Source organism: Tachypleus tridentatus, chromosome 7, assembly GCF_004210375.1.
Source record: "Tachypleus tridentatus isolate NWPU-2018 chromosome 7, ASM421037v1, whole genome shotgun sequence".
Lineage (NCBI taxonomy): Eukaryota > Metazoa > Arthropoda > Merostomata > Xiphosura > Limulidae > Tachypleus > Tachypleus tridentatus.
Genome location: NC_134831.1, coordinates 170954516 through 170968908, shown reverse-complemented (window position 1 = coordinate 170968908; position 14393 = coordinate 170954516). Strand labels below are relative to the sequence as shown.

At 33.3% G+C, this 14393-nt stretch overlaps 1 protein-coding gene across 3 annotated transcripts in view; it reads left to right on the top strand.

The window, feature by feature from the left end:
• Positions 1 to 11367: 11367 nt before the first annotated feature.
• Positions 11368 to 14393, top strand: part of LOC143257213 (dystrophin-like) — a 92965-nt gene continuing 89939 nt past the window's right edge. For all 3 annotated transcript variants that reach the window (XM_076515603.1, XM_076515601.1, XM_076515604.1), the window contains exons 1-2: positions 11368 to 11507; positions 12660 to 12858. The gene's annotated coding sequence lies outside the window, so the exon portion shown is untranslated. The remainder of the gene's footprint in view (positions 11508 to 12659; positions 12859 to 14393) is intronic.

The window sequence follows — 14393 nt, the reverse complement described above, 5'->3', positions numbered from 1 at the left end:
CCAACGAACATTGTATATAAGTAGTCCTGTGTACACCAAATTCGCCTCTTTCAGTAAATTCTGAAACTCATTTTTTTCAGAGAATGCGCAGAAATGAAATTAACTATCTTGGTTACAATTTCCATCACTTTCTCAAACTCATTAAGGCCAGTTTTTGCACACAAAGCCTCCTCGTGTATAATACAATAAAAGCCTACCAGTGGATGTCCAACATATTTTGCAAACAGATTTACAAAACTTGCTTCTTTACCAGTCATGCTCGGTGCACCATCAGTTGTCACGTGAACCAGTTTTGAAAGGTCAACCTGTTGATTGGATAATTCGTTTACTACTACTTTACATATTTCAGCCCCTGTGGTATGTTCAGGTAACGTTACTAAGTTAACCATTTCTTTGCATATTTCATCACCCCTACAAAATCGAGTAATAATGGCTAGCCTAGCTGATGATGTAACACCAGTGCTCTCATTGAGACAAATGGAAAGTAATTAAGATGAACCAACATTTCTTTGTTAACTGTTCTGCTATATAATCTTTAATAGTCTATCTTTTACTGTGTTTCTACTTGCTGCCAATTCCTTAATGCGCTGAAATATTTTCTTTTTCTGGAAAACCGTTAAAAAGGAAAGGAGCACATTTTAGCCATAATTCTCTAATATACTTCTTATCACTAAGTGGTTTTCCACGTTGAATAATAATCTTTGAAATCTCAAAACTAGCAGCAACTAAGTTGGAACTACCTGAAACAAACTTCATCAACAAATTTGACTGCATGTTGTTGTTGCTGACGTTTCGAGACGTGTTCTTTTTGTTCTTACTCACTCTTATCACAAATCTATTTATGAAAAGATTCGTAATGCCACTTTACAGAGGAAGCCCTTCACACCACTATTTTATAATATAAGATACATAATGCTTATCAACCTTTCTGATCATGACAAATCTTTCAGTCCACGATGCTTAAACCTCTGCTGCTGCTCCTTCCATTTGAACATTTTTGTTTCTTTGCTGGTTGAGCTGACATTTTGACAAGCTGAAAAGGGTAAATACAATTTTAAAATATCTCACCAATTAACTTAAATACAATAATTTAACTTACTGTAACATAACAGCAGGTGAAAATTTATGTCATTGATATAAAAATAAATATATAATTAACTAACTGATAAAAAATATACGCATACCACATCGAATAACATAATTATAGCAATATAATTCATATATTTACTGCGAAAAAATAAATGCATATTTACCGTTGTTATCACTAAATATCCAGTACTCACTCACAAACAACAGAAGAAAAATATAAGCAGAGAGAAGCCAATACCAACAGTTTACTTCTATTTTTACTAAAATACTGATATGTACACTAAGTCTACGAGGAATTCAAAACGTGTCATCCGATGTCACTTATTCCCACAACCGCAAAGCTGACGTCATGAGGGCGTGAGACGCCTCCTATGAATATTTCTCACTGCTCCCAGGTTGGAAAAATCACTCGCCGTTGCATTGGGTAATAATGATAATTATTATATATATATATATATATTTATTTTGGGTTATTGTTAGGCTTTAAAGAATCAAGAGGCGGCACTGCATGCCGCATGTCACCAAAATGTTTTCGCGTGTCACCTTGGTTACGTGTGCCATAGGTTCGCCATCACTGGCTTAGTGTGTAATGTGTATCGTTGGTTTTGTTCAGAGGAAATCTAAAGAATTGAATATCAACATTGTATCCATTATAGGGGATCAGACCCAGAATTTTAACGTTGCAAGTCTGTAAACTTAACGGTAACTTACTGGGGGACTGACAAGTTTATATTTTTGTCATGTGGTTCCATCTGTTGGTTATGAATAAAACAAGCCTATATTTGCGAAAAATGTATAGAAGAGGGTAAGATTATCCATTGACGTCAATAATGATTTTAATTAACAGAACTTAAAATGCACGTCAGGTGGAACATAAACTAATTTAAATAATATTTATTTCTTTACTAATTTAGTTGTAAGTAATTAGACTATATGGCTTTTTAAAGACATTAACAAATTCCATTAGCTCTAATAACAATCAAGCTAACAAGAAAACATTAATAATATATTTACACCTCAACATAACTCACACAAATATAAAATAGACAGCTTGGCGTGTTTTATACATATATGGGCTGAACTCAAACAATTAGTTATCAAAAATATATTATTTCTGGGCGAAAATATTAAAAATAAATTTATTCCATTTCTAAAAAGAAAACATCAAATAGAAGTAATAATATTATCATGAGAAATAATAGTGAAAATAATAAATAAATTAAAGTGATCGAACTTCTGTGGTATATTTTGAAAGCTAAACGCTTGGTAATATTATATATCGGCTGAACATCATATATTCATCCATTTCAATCCAACTAACGAGTCTAGAAATAGCAAATATTATTTTAAGATAGAACTTTCGGTTGAATGTTGGTGGTACCTCTATACCTACCTCCATAGCACTCGTATAGCTTTGCGCAATATTAAAAAACAATCCTCTCTAAATCTGACTTGAAAATAATATCCAAAACGCAAACCACTTTACAGTCTGCTCATTTCTCAACTGGTAATACCGTAAAAAGTGAAGAAAAATATCAGAAAAAAACAACAACAATATGAATCAGTTAGATAAGATGAAGAGACTATTCAGTGAAAGGGCAAGTTTATCAAAATTCATGGTGTTTTAAAAATGCTGCGACTTATGCGTTTATTTATTTTTTTAAAGTTCTTGAGCTAGAAAGGAGCATATAATAATGAAGTAGAGAAATATTGATGATATGATTTTGAGAAAAACACAGTCGCCTTTTAAATAAAAGGCTTAACTACGCACTTGAAATAGGAAGTTAAAACGAACAACTTATAAAAAGACTTTCACAGCGGCTAACAACAACTACTGCCATCTGACGGGTTTATTATTAACCATACTTTTTTAAATAAATGGTACAAATTACTTTTAACATGAAAGGCAGTTTATTAATATTTAGGTTGTAGTTACATTCTTTATATATTAATTGTTATTAATTAGCTCCATGTGATACTCAATAGTATAAAACATAAAATACACTTAATTATATAACAAATAAATCAGTGTTATAAAAAGTACAAGTAAAATATTGTTTCATAGATTTAACTCTTAACCACTACAATATTAATTTGTGCTTACCATCACAATCTAGTGACAAATGCATATAATTTATTATTATACGCTTTAATAAGTAATAAATAAAACTAAAGTCTCTTTTCTTTATTAATACAAACGGAAGGATTTGAAGGTCAAACTCATGAACTAAATACGAACTATCTTTTTAACATTCGAAGTGCTTGCTGAAGTAAATTATTTGATAAACAATAAACTTAATATAAAAAAATATACTTTAATTTACCACTACAATGACTTAGATGCTCACCAAGTGCAACGTAATACATAGACCAAATGCAACTTATATCAAATTAGGCTTAGTTATAGGTAACATTAATAATTATAAGAAAAATATCCTACCAGTTCGTCAGTTTTTCTGAATGATGGTAAAATTAATTTAAATAAAATAGAATTAAATAAACGGTAATAACAACAACAAATAATAATATCTTATTAATCCTTACCCTAATTCTGATTTGAACCATTTAAATAAGATTGATAATAATTTAACTTCCCCAAGTTGATCTGATTCATAGAACAACAACTGTTGATCAAGTAATATAAATATTGGCTCAACTACTGCTGTTCGTGCGTCTGTACTCATTCTACACTAAATATGGTAGACATAGTGTTTGTTTGTTTTGGAATTTCGCACAAAGCTACTCGAGGGCTATCTGTGCTAGCCGTCCCTAATTTAGCAGTGTAAGACTAGAGGGAAGGCAGCTAGTCATCACCACCCACCGCCAACTCTTGGGCTACTCTTTTACCAACGAATAGTAGGATTGACCGTCACATTATAACGCCCCCACGGCTGAAAGGGCGAGCATGTTTGGTGCGACCGGGACAGACACAGTGTAGTTGACGTATGTGACATATTCTTGGCTCTACAACGAACAAACTACCCTGAAGCTGTTTTAAATCCGATTCCGAATTTTAGCTTTTGATACGCATTAAACAGAAACAAGTTCATGAATTATGCAGAAATTAATATATACTAAATAATAAAGAAAATTTTATAATTAGAATTTTTGCTTATTTCATTTAACGTTTTTCTTTTAAAGTTTCTTTTTCAGACCAGATAATTATTCTTTCTGATCACAAGTTCTCTAATTTTGTGTTTGAAGCCAGATAACCACATTGTTTACGTACATGAATAATATACATTAAAATTGATTACGTTCTTATGAAATCCAAGTCTGCAACTGCTTTGGATATTTTTCTCTTGTGTTTATTAGAATAATACATATTAACGTTTACCTTCGCCCTCTACGGCTACTTTGCTTATGTGTTTGAAAGTATTATAATTGGTTCTAAGTGAGTTTAGTTAGGTACTTGTTAAATGTCTTTTCAAGGTTGTAAATATTTTTTCTTTGTTGCACGACGAAATAAATTAGTTCAATAGTGCTTTGATGATAGAAGCATAAATGAGATGCTAAATAAACTGATCACCCCTACAGTTTTGGAGTTTGACGTTCCAAAAAACATGTAGTAATAAGGCTGACACTTGACAAGTTATTGTAAGAATAAAAAATACTTTGATAATAAAGAAAAACTGATAAACATTGTCATCCGTAAATGAATATGCCCCTCGTTGAGAGGGAATAATTGATAAGCTTTACCACCAGGTGGCTGTATATTTGTACAAACGACTATATTCTTGGGAAACTTAAAAATTCATCAAGCACTGCACGACATTATTTTGCAATATGCTTGTCACTACCAAATTTGTGATAGCTATCCAAACTGGAGATACATAGCAATTGATAACACGAGAGAGTTTGATAACACTGGGGAACACTCATTTTGTTGCATTTAAAAAAAGACCTTTCTATAGTCAATTTGAGTGTGTTGATTTCAAATCTGAAGTCTGTTTTTGTCTGCAAGCTACAGATTTTATGCAATTTGACATTGTTATTTATTTTTTAATTTTTCGTTATTATAGGAAATTATAGGAATAGCTTATCAATTTGTTTGTGTATTTTATTCAGGTAGGAATTTGCGTTTGTAACTTTTGCGTTTGTACACTTCATCTGGACAATCTCGTTTAATGCTCCAGCAGTAGTCAGCCATCATACTTTTGTCCCAGCGCCCTTGGTAGCGTTCTTCCATGACTTTTAGGTCTTGGTGGAATCGTTCTTCTTGTTCGTCACTCGCAGCCCCCAGGTTGTCAGGGAACTTATCAAGGTGGCTGTTCAAAAAATGAAGCTTGATGCTCATGTTGCACCCGAGATCACGAAAAGCGAGGAGCATTCTGTTCACAAGTTCAGTGTAGTTTTCCGCCTTATTGTTTCCAAGGAAGTTCTGAACGACTGCCACAAAGGATAACCATGCTGCCTTTTCTAAAGCGGTCATCTTAGCAACAAACTGATCATCACGAATTAGGGTTCGAATCTGTGGGCCATCAAACACGCCTGCTTTGATCTTCTCAAATGATAACCCTGGTAAAGCTATGATGATGTGTTGGAAACATTCACCTTCGGTTTCCAGTGTCTTGACAAATTGCTTCATCAAACCTAATTTGATGTGAAGAGGAGGAAAGATGATCTTATCTCTGCTTACAATTGGGTCTTGTATGATATTTGGCATGCCTGCTTCAAGGGTGTCACGAATAGGCCAGTCCTTCTGGACCCAATGTCTGTCTCGTGCTCGGCTGTCCCACATACAGAGGAAACATGGAAACTTGGTGAAACCTTTCTGTTGTCCAAGAAGAAAGTCGACCATCTTTAAGTCTACACAAATGATCCAATTGTGCTCATGATATTTTAATAAGTCCATGACCATTCTCATATCATCATAGTCTTCCCGCAAATGCACTGAGTGATCGACAGGTACTGCTCCATAAACATTCCCATTATATAAAAGAACACACTTTGGACTGCGTTTTGAACTGTCTAAAAAGAGTCTCCATTCAGCAGGACTATAGTAAGGTACACCCAGTTCTTTGAGAAGCCCTTGGATGTCATAGCAGTAAACAAACTGTCTGTCTTCTGAAAAGAAGGTCACTAAAAGCTGGTCACGCTTTCTGAAATATGATACTTTAACAGAATGATCAACAAGATTTCTGCCTTGTAATCTTGATGCCAAAAGCTCTGCTGCTTTCTTTGAAAAAACCTAAATCCCGCACTAAATCATTCAGTTCAGCCTGGGGAAGAGGCTTGGGGACGGGGAAAGGTTCAGTGTCTGAAGAACAGTTCTCCGATTGTGTACACTTTTCTGACAATTCATTGTCACAACTGTCTTGTTCGCTTGTATCATGTCCAATGTCTTTATCGTCCAATGAAGGCAAGCCTTTGAAAACTGGAACAGGAACTTCTTCAGAGTGCGGAGCAGGCCGAATAGCTGAGGGAATGTTCGGATACGTAATCATATGTCGGTTTTTCTTCCCAACACCCGTTGTGTTTACCATGCAGAAATAACAGTCAGTTACATGGTTGGTGGGTTCGCGCCAAATCATTGGAACACCAAAAGGCAGACCATTGCGTTTTCCTTTGGTCCAGTCTCGAAGCATTTCCTCACAATTGTGGCACACAACATGAGGAGCCCATTGCTTGTCTTGATCACCAAGATAAACTTCAAAATATGCCTTGTAGGCACGCTTGACGAACGAGGATATGTTACGTCTCTGACGATTGAGTGTGTAGCATCCACATATGTAGCAGAAGGCATCAGGCTTTTACTGCAATGATATCTATTTTTGGAAGCCATGTTTGATCTGAAACAAAAGAAGAATGATCAAAATATTAGAAGCTATCTATATATATGGACGTGAAAATGCTTATACATGGTTTACGCAAGTTCACATTTGTACAATTTCATTAACCTCAAATTGCATACAAACTAGAGCTTGTAGAGAAAAACTAATTTCAGATTTGAAATCAGCGCCTAAAACTCCTTCAGAATCAGTTAAAATATCCTATGCAACTCAAAGTTACTGAAAAAGTGTTCCCCAGTGTAATCATAAATATGAAGCCTATATTTACAAACCAACAAATCTGGGTTTACCACTGCTCCTCGAATTGAAAACTTTCAAATATAATGCTTGATCATATGTGCTTTTATTTAACGTGAAGAAGCTATATTTAAAATAAACGGAGCTCTAGAGATTAAATAGGAATGTAATAACAGTTTTCAATTCTTATTCTTATAAAAATAACCACAAGATGATCTTAAAGTAAGAAAGATAGTTATTAAAAGTATGGTAGGCAGGCACACTACGTGTTTCCTACTTTCTTACTTAATATATAAAAAAATCATATTTAAAACATTTTAACGTAGAAAACTAATAAGCGAAATATCTAAACTACTTTTCTTCTAATTACTTATTAAACTGGATCATTCACTATGGTATCACGTATTTTTTCTCGTGGAAATTACTTCTGTATAGTGGAACTTATGTAGAAGCAGACAACGACCTTTTTCACTGGTGGGTAAAGACATGTTTCGAAGACAAATTTGCCTGTTCTTTCAGTAGTAGTAACAAATAATTACAGGTAGCGAACATGGTATTCGAAATAAAAGCCTCATTGTTCTGTGTATGTAATGCTATATCTTCTCAGTTGGGAACATATATTTATAAAAACTCCAAGAGCCTCCAGTAAATGCACCATATATACATTCATTTTTGCGTTTTGAGTATGTTTGAAAGGAAAATAAAGATTGTTTCATTTTGTATCCAGTCCTTTTCTTTCTTAAACTCATTAAAAGTCAGAAAATTCATATTAACTCTCACAACATATTTTCTCTCAAACCTCCGATTATTTTGCAAATACCACAAATGGACAGAAGCATCCGCCTTAACGAGCACGATACATTGAAACACATTTTCCTAAAGTTATGATTTAGAATTGCAGTAATCAACACGACTGTATAATGAAATTAAACTTATTTTCCGTATTACATTTTACAATAAATGAACTAAGTTATTTTCACTTGGTCTCAACGAAGTCAATTTTTTATTATTTTTCAATTAACCGTCCATTTACTTTCTAACCTATAAGACACGCATAGTATAAAAAAAACAACTAAACCTAAATTAAACCTATAACATCTTATAATGTCTTTCTTCAACGGAAATGTAAGTTGTTGTTTTTTAATACCATATTGAACACTTTGAACGATTAGTTCAAGTATTATTGTTTATCTCCGGCGTAAGATTGCTTTCTCTCTATCATATTATTATTATTAATTTAAGATATTGCCAAAAGATGTCACTAAGTTCATATTTTGACTAAATATCACTTATAAAGTTAACTGACTTCTTTACTTCATCGCATTATTTCCTTCATTATTATTTTATCAGATGATGCTTCAGTTGTTTAATTAAACATGTCTGTAATTACCTTTATCATGTTAATTTTTACAGATGGCGCATAAGGTGTACATTAGAGTTTCCGTGAAAACTTTGGATAAATGGCGATAGTGGAAATCTGAATAAAATAAGGTTATATCTTAAACTCAGAACTTTTAAACTAGGTTATTTGTAACAAGAGATGTTCTCACCACTAGGGTGCTAAAATATCCAGCTGTAACAAGAGATGTTCTCACCACTAGGGTGTTAAAATATCCAGCTGTAACAAGAGATGTTCTCACTATTAGGGTGTTAAAATATCTGGCTGTAACAAGAGATGTTCTCACTATTAGGGTGTTAAAATATCTGAATGTAATAAGAGATGTTCTCACCACTAGGGTGTTAAAATATCGAGCTGTAACAAGAGATGTTCTCACCACTAGGGTGTTAAAATATCGAGCTGTAACAAGCTTTGTTCTCACAATTAAGGTGTTAAAATATCCAGCTGTAACAAGAGATGTTCTCACAATTAAGATGTTAAAATATCTGGATGTAACAAGAGATGTTCTCACCACTAGGGTGTTAAAATATCGAGCTGTAACAAGATTTGTTCTCACAATTAAGATGTTAAAATATCTGGCTGTAACAAGAGATGTTCTCACAATTAAGGTGTTAAAATATCCAGCTGTAACAAGAGATGTTCTCACAATTAAGGTGTTAAAATATCTGGATGTAACAACAGATGTTCTCATCACTAGGATGTTAAAATATTTTGCTGTAACAAGAGATAATTTCACCATTAGGGTGTTAAAATATCTGTCTTTAACAAGACAGGTTCTCACTACTGGGATGTTAAAATAGTTGGCTGTAACAAGTAAAGCTCTCACACTAGGGTGTTAAAGTAGAGTATTTAGATGATAGCATTCTTATGACACTAACATAGCAAACAATCACTCTTACAACACAAATGACACAAAAAGACACTTAAGACGAGAGCTTTCTCATGACACCAACTCATAACGTTACAGCTAACGTTCTTACGACACAAATTATATAAGAAGAGATTTACGACAAAAGTATTCTCATGATACTAACTCATAACGTTACAACAAATGCTTTTACGACACAAATGATCACAATTCTACAAGAAGACGCTTAGGTGACACGAATCTGTGGGTCAAACAATCTTATTGTAACTAACTCATATCATATTTAACTACATTTTTTGTATATAATTTATATATAATTCTACGAAGTCATGTGAATTGCAACTGTTTATTATATAACGTTCGATCCCTGTCGCTGAACGTACTCGTCCTTTTAATCATGAGGGCCTTATAGCGTGACGGTCAATTTCACTATTCGTCTATAAAAGCTTATCTCAAGAGATGGCGGTGGGTGATGTTTAATAACTTCCTTCCCTCTTGTATATCACTACTAAATCAGGGAGGGCTAGCGCAGATAGCCCATGATAGTTTTATGTGAAATTAAAATAAATTATATATATTGTTTCTTAATTGTGCTACTGAAGAACGCTAGTAATCATTAACTTTAGCGATTATTTTAGATCAAATTTTTTTTAACGTGGGTGTGTTTGTGTTTTATGTATTTTTCTTACAGCAAAGCCACATCGGGCTATCTGTTGAGTCCACTTTTAATTTGGCTAAAAGATACAAAATAAGTTATTTGCATTCTGTCCACCACGTAGAATCAAACCCTGGATTATAGTGTTGTAATTTCGTAAATTTACCATTGGCCGATCAGAGGTTTTAGGTCAACACAGGTTTCAGAGGTGGTTTATTAGTATGTACGTAACAGATGGAAGAAAAAATAAAAAAGAGCTTTCAGTTAACTGATTCCTTTTAAAAATTAAACTTCATTTTATATTTCCTGAAATTGTATAAAAGACAGCTTAGTGATAGCTGATAATTATAGCAAAATACGTAATTATAGCGAAATTAAAATTAAACCTGGTAATCCGGATATTTAAGTAATTGTACTTTTCTTATGTTCGTATTTATGAAATCTATAAACCATTCTTTCATCATTTAGTAACTCTCAGTGATGTCGAGAAAACCAATTTGTAGAGAAATATGTATGTAAAAACTGCTCGTTTGGGTTGAGAAAATTTTTTACGAAGAGGAGTGAACAACGTTTCGACCTTCTTCGGCCATCGTCAGGTTCACAAAGAAAGAAAGAGGTAACTGACCGGAAGCTGACCACATGTTTGAAAGGGGTTGTGTAACTGAGTGTCGGAATGTAGAGGGCGGGCTTAGACGTTAGAATGTATAATTTTATATTATTTATTTTATTATATTTATTTATTATATTATTTTTAATATAGGTATAAAGGTGTTCCTTTACTCTCGCCCATAACGATATTTTTGGCCCGTAATCTCAATGTTAGCTCACAAACTTCGGTCAACTTAGAGCGATTTAGGTTAATCCTAATTATATATATTAGACTACCGAAGCAAACCAATCTTTATAATAAAAATATAATGATAAACATTAAATCAAAACAAAAAAGTAATGATATTCGATATACTGAGTATTATAAACAATAGTGTTAACAAAAATAACAATAAATAAATAATAGGGAACACAGAAACACAAGATGTCAGTTTAAACTACTATGGTAGAAACAATTTTCTTTGTAAAACATAAGTATTTAACTCTTTTTAATTTTTTTTTTCTCAATTTCCAACTAGCACCAAAAACGCTCATTAAGGTGTATTCACAAACAAATTGCTTCTAAGTTTATGCAAATCATTTCATCATTTAGATTTACCAAATTTTGGCTGAAATCTGTTTTTAGTGTACGTTGTTATTTATTGCTACAAAGTCAATACAGTCCAAACAGCAACATGTGTTGCATCAAATGTCACTGGTGTCGCCTATTTTTGATAATACACGGTGGCGATGTTTAAGAACGCTAAACGCCATAACTAGATTTAAGACCAATATTAATTCAGAAACAGTTTGTTAATACGTCTGACGCACGCTAAACTGTATTGGGCTTAAGGTGAATGTGATCTCGGAAACGTGTCTGTAAGTACATTTCAGTAACGCTAATTTTTATAATTAGGCATAATATCGACATCAATAAAATACATGTGTATAGATTCGCTTCACGAACATTAAACTGCATAGTTAGGTTAAAGAACAACTTTAACTCAGAAAATATTTGTGCATAAATAAGTCTCAAGATCGCCGGCTAACATTCGTGGTTAGGGTTAAGCTCAACGTGAACACAGAAACAACTTCTCTGTAAGTACGCTTCAAGAACAATAATCTGTATAATTACGCTTAAGATCAACATTATTTCATAAAATATTTGTAAGTAAATACGCTTTAGAAGTGTTTAGTTCCATGATTAGGTTTAAGATGAACGTGAACTCAGAAACAACTTCTCTGTAAATATGCGTAAGGAACGCTAAGCTCCTTGATTAGGCTTAAGACGAAAGTAAACTCAGAAACTACTTGTCTGTAAATACGCCTCAGGGACGCTAAACTCCATAATTAGGCTTAAGACCTTCGTCAACGCAGAATATACCTGTTTCTAAATATGCCTCAGGGATGCTAAGCTTTATAATTAGGCTTAAGAAAGTAGATCTACTTGCTGATTAAACATTCCTTAATTTTGCTTTGAGAAACTGTCATCTCCTTTGCCATCATGTGACTCGATAAAACTTTTCTCAAATTACATGCATGAACACAGCGATACATATTGTTATACACCGTAAAAATCGATGAACTGCAGCTATTTTAATTAAATCTATGTGCTAGTGGAAAGTAAAAGAAAAACAAGAAAGTATCAAAATATGTAAGATTTTGCCAAAGGTAGTAAAATATCTTTGCAAAAACAGCTGGTTCCTATGTATATATATATATATATTTACTAGACGCTGAAATTTCTCTGTAAAACTAAGCTTATCTTTTCTGCCCTCGAACGAGTAGAAAGCAAAGCCTTCACATATAACAGGTTCGTCGCTAAAGAATATTGATTGGATATTTTTTGTTATACCTTCTTGTCTGAGTAGCACACAGAGAGAGAGAGCGCACGCAGACACTCATTCCTCGACAGAATCACTACGGCGTAGAATCAGCGCTTCGCGGGAGTAGTGTGGTGAAGACAGTTCGCGGATTTGTCCTCTTTAAGCATCCGTTACGACTCGTGTGGTTTCTTTTTATCTTTTACAGTCTGTTAATAAATCATTTGGACGAAAAATTTCACTCCAGTATATCAAACAAAGAGAGTGCTTTGGCTGCTGTAGAAGAGAAGGCAGCAGTGTCAGTCAGGGCAAGAACCCATGAGCCAACTCTGATGTCACAAAGCTAAACTGTACTATAAAACGACGAGGCAAGCATCCACACGAGACTACTGCAATACCGGACAGCAGTAAGTTTATAATTTTACTAACTGTGATTGAGTGATTCATTTAAAAATTTACGATCTCAGTAAATGTTGAAATATTTTAAACTTAATTTTACATAAGTATTATTTATCCGTATAAATAACAGTGCTACATTTTTTTCAATATTATATACTGAAGCTTAAGAGTAACAAATTAAACATGGTCATTTAAGTGTATAGTGTCTTATCATCTACTAACGAATCCTACTCCCCAAAAGAATATTTTGAACGTTTACTGAGTAATTCTGTACTATCAGATGGTTCATAAAGACAACAGTATTCCGAGACTATTTGAACAAGTATCTAACTAGTACATTAGTCACAGTGACAAGAGTATTTTGAGACTTATTTGTTTAGAAAGTGACAAGTAAAATAGCCACAGTGACAACAGTATTCTGTGGCTGTTTAGTTTCGTATGTGACTAGCACATTAGTTACAAAGACAACAGTATTCTGAGACTGTTTAGTTTAGTGTGTGACTAGTACATTAGTTACAAGGATAACAGTATTCTAGGGCTCTGGCTTAGAGTGTGACTAGTACAATAGTTACAAAGACAATAGTATTCTGGGATTGTTTGGTTTAGAGTATGACTAGTACTTTAGTCACATGCCAGTAGTATTCTGGGACTGTTTGGTTCAGAGTATGACTAGTACATTAGTCACAATGATAACAGTATTCTGAGACTGTTTGGTTTTGTATGTGAATAGTACATTAATCACAAATACAACAGTACTATGAGACTGTTTGGTTTAGCATGTGACTGGTACATTAGTTACAACGACAACTGTATTCTGGAACTGTCTAGTTTAATTGTGTTCTGCTGTTATCGTAACCTGTATTTTACTCAATATTAATAATATAAGTAATTTTGTTGGTAAACTTACGTTTTGTTATAAATGTTATAGTGATATAAGGAGTGACTAAACTATGTATGATTAAGATAACGAGAATTTATGTTATTTAATATTTGAAAGTGTTTTGAGTAAACCATTTTTATTTAAAAGCTATTCTTTAAACTTGTGTGAAATACCTTGTTACCTTGTTTTGTTATCCCATGTCATATTATCTATGTTTTCTAAACCCTATATGACATTTTTCACTTTTTTCTGTATTTGCTAAAACTGAATTTGAAGTAATTCTTACGAGATAGATAGAAGCATATACTGCGGTCTGTTCTTTCACACTTTCCTCATTCCAATCACTTTTAAAATTGCACACAAAGAGCGCATTATCCTGAAACTTATTTTACTTTAACTAAAACTTGTGTTCTTTGGAGGAAAATAAATGTAACATTCAGTCTGTTCTTGGATTTCTGATGAAACCCAAAATAGTATGACCATTGTATTTCTTTATCTCGAAAATTCACAATTTTATTGATAAAAATACACGCTTTTATACCATACATTCAATGAATATTTCAGAATAAATTCTGCTTATTTTAGCAGAAAGCTACACAATAGGCTATATGTGATCTTTTCACCGCGACGAATTGAACCGCGGGTCGCCTTTGATCCAACTAG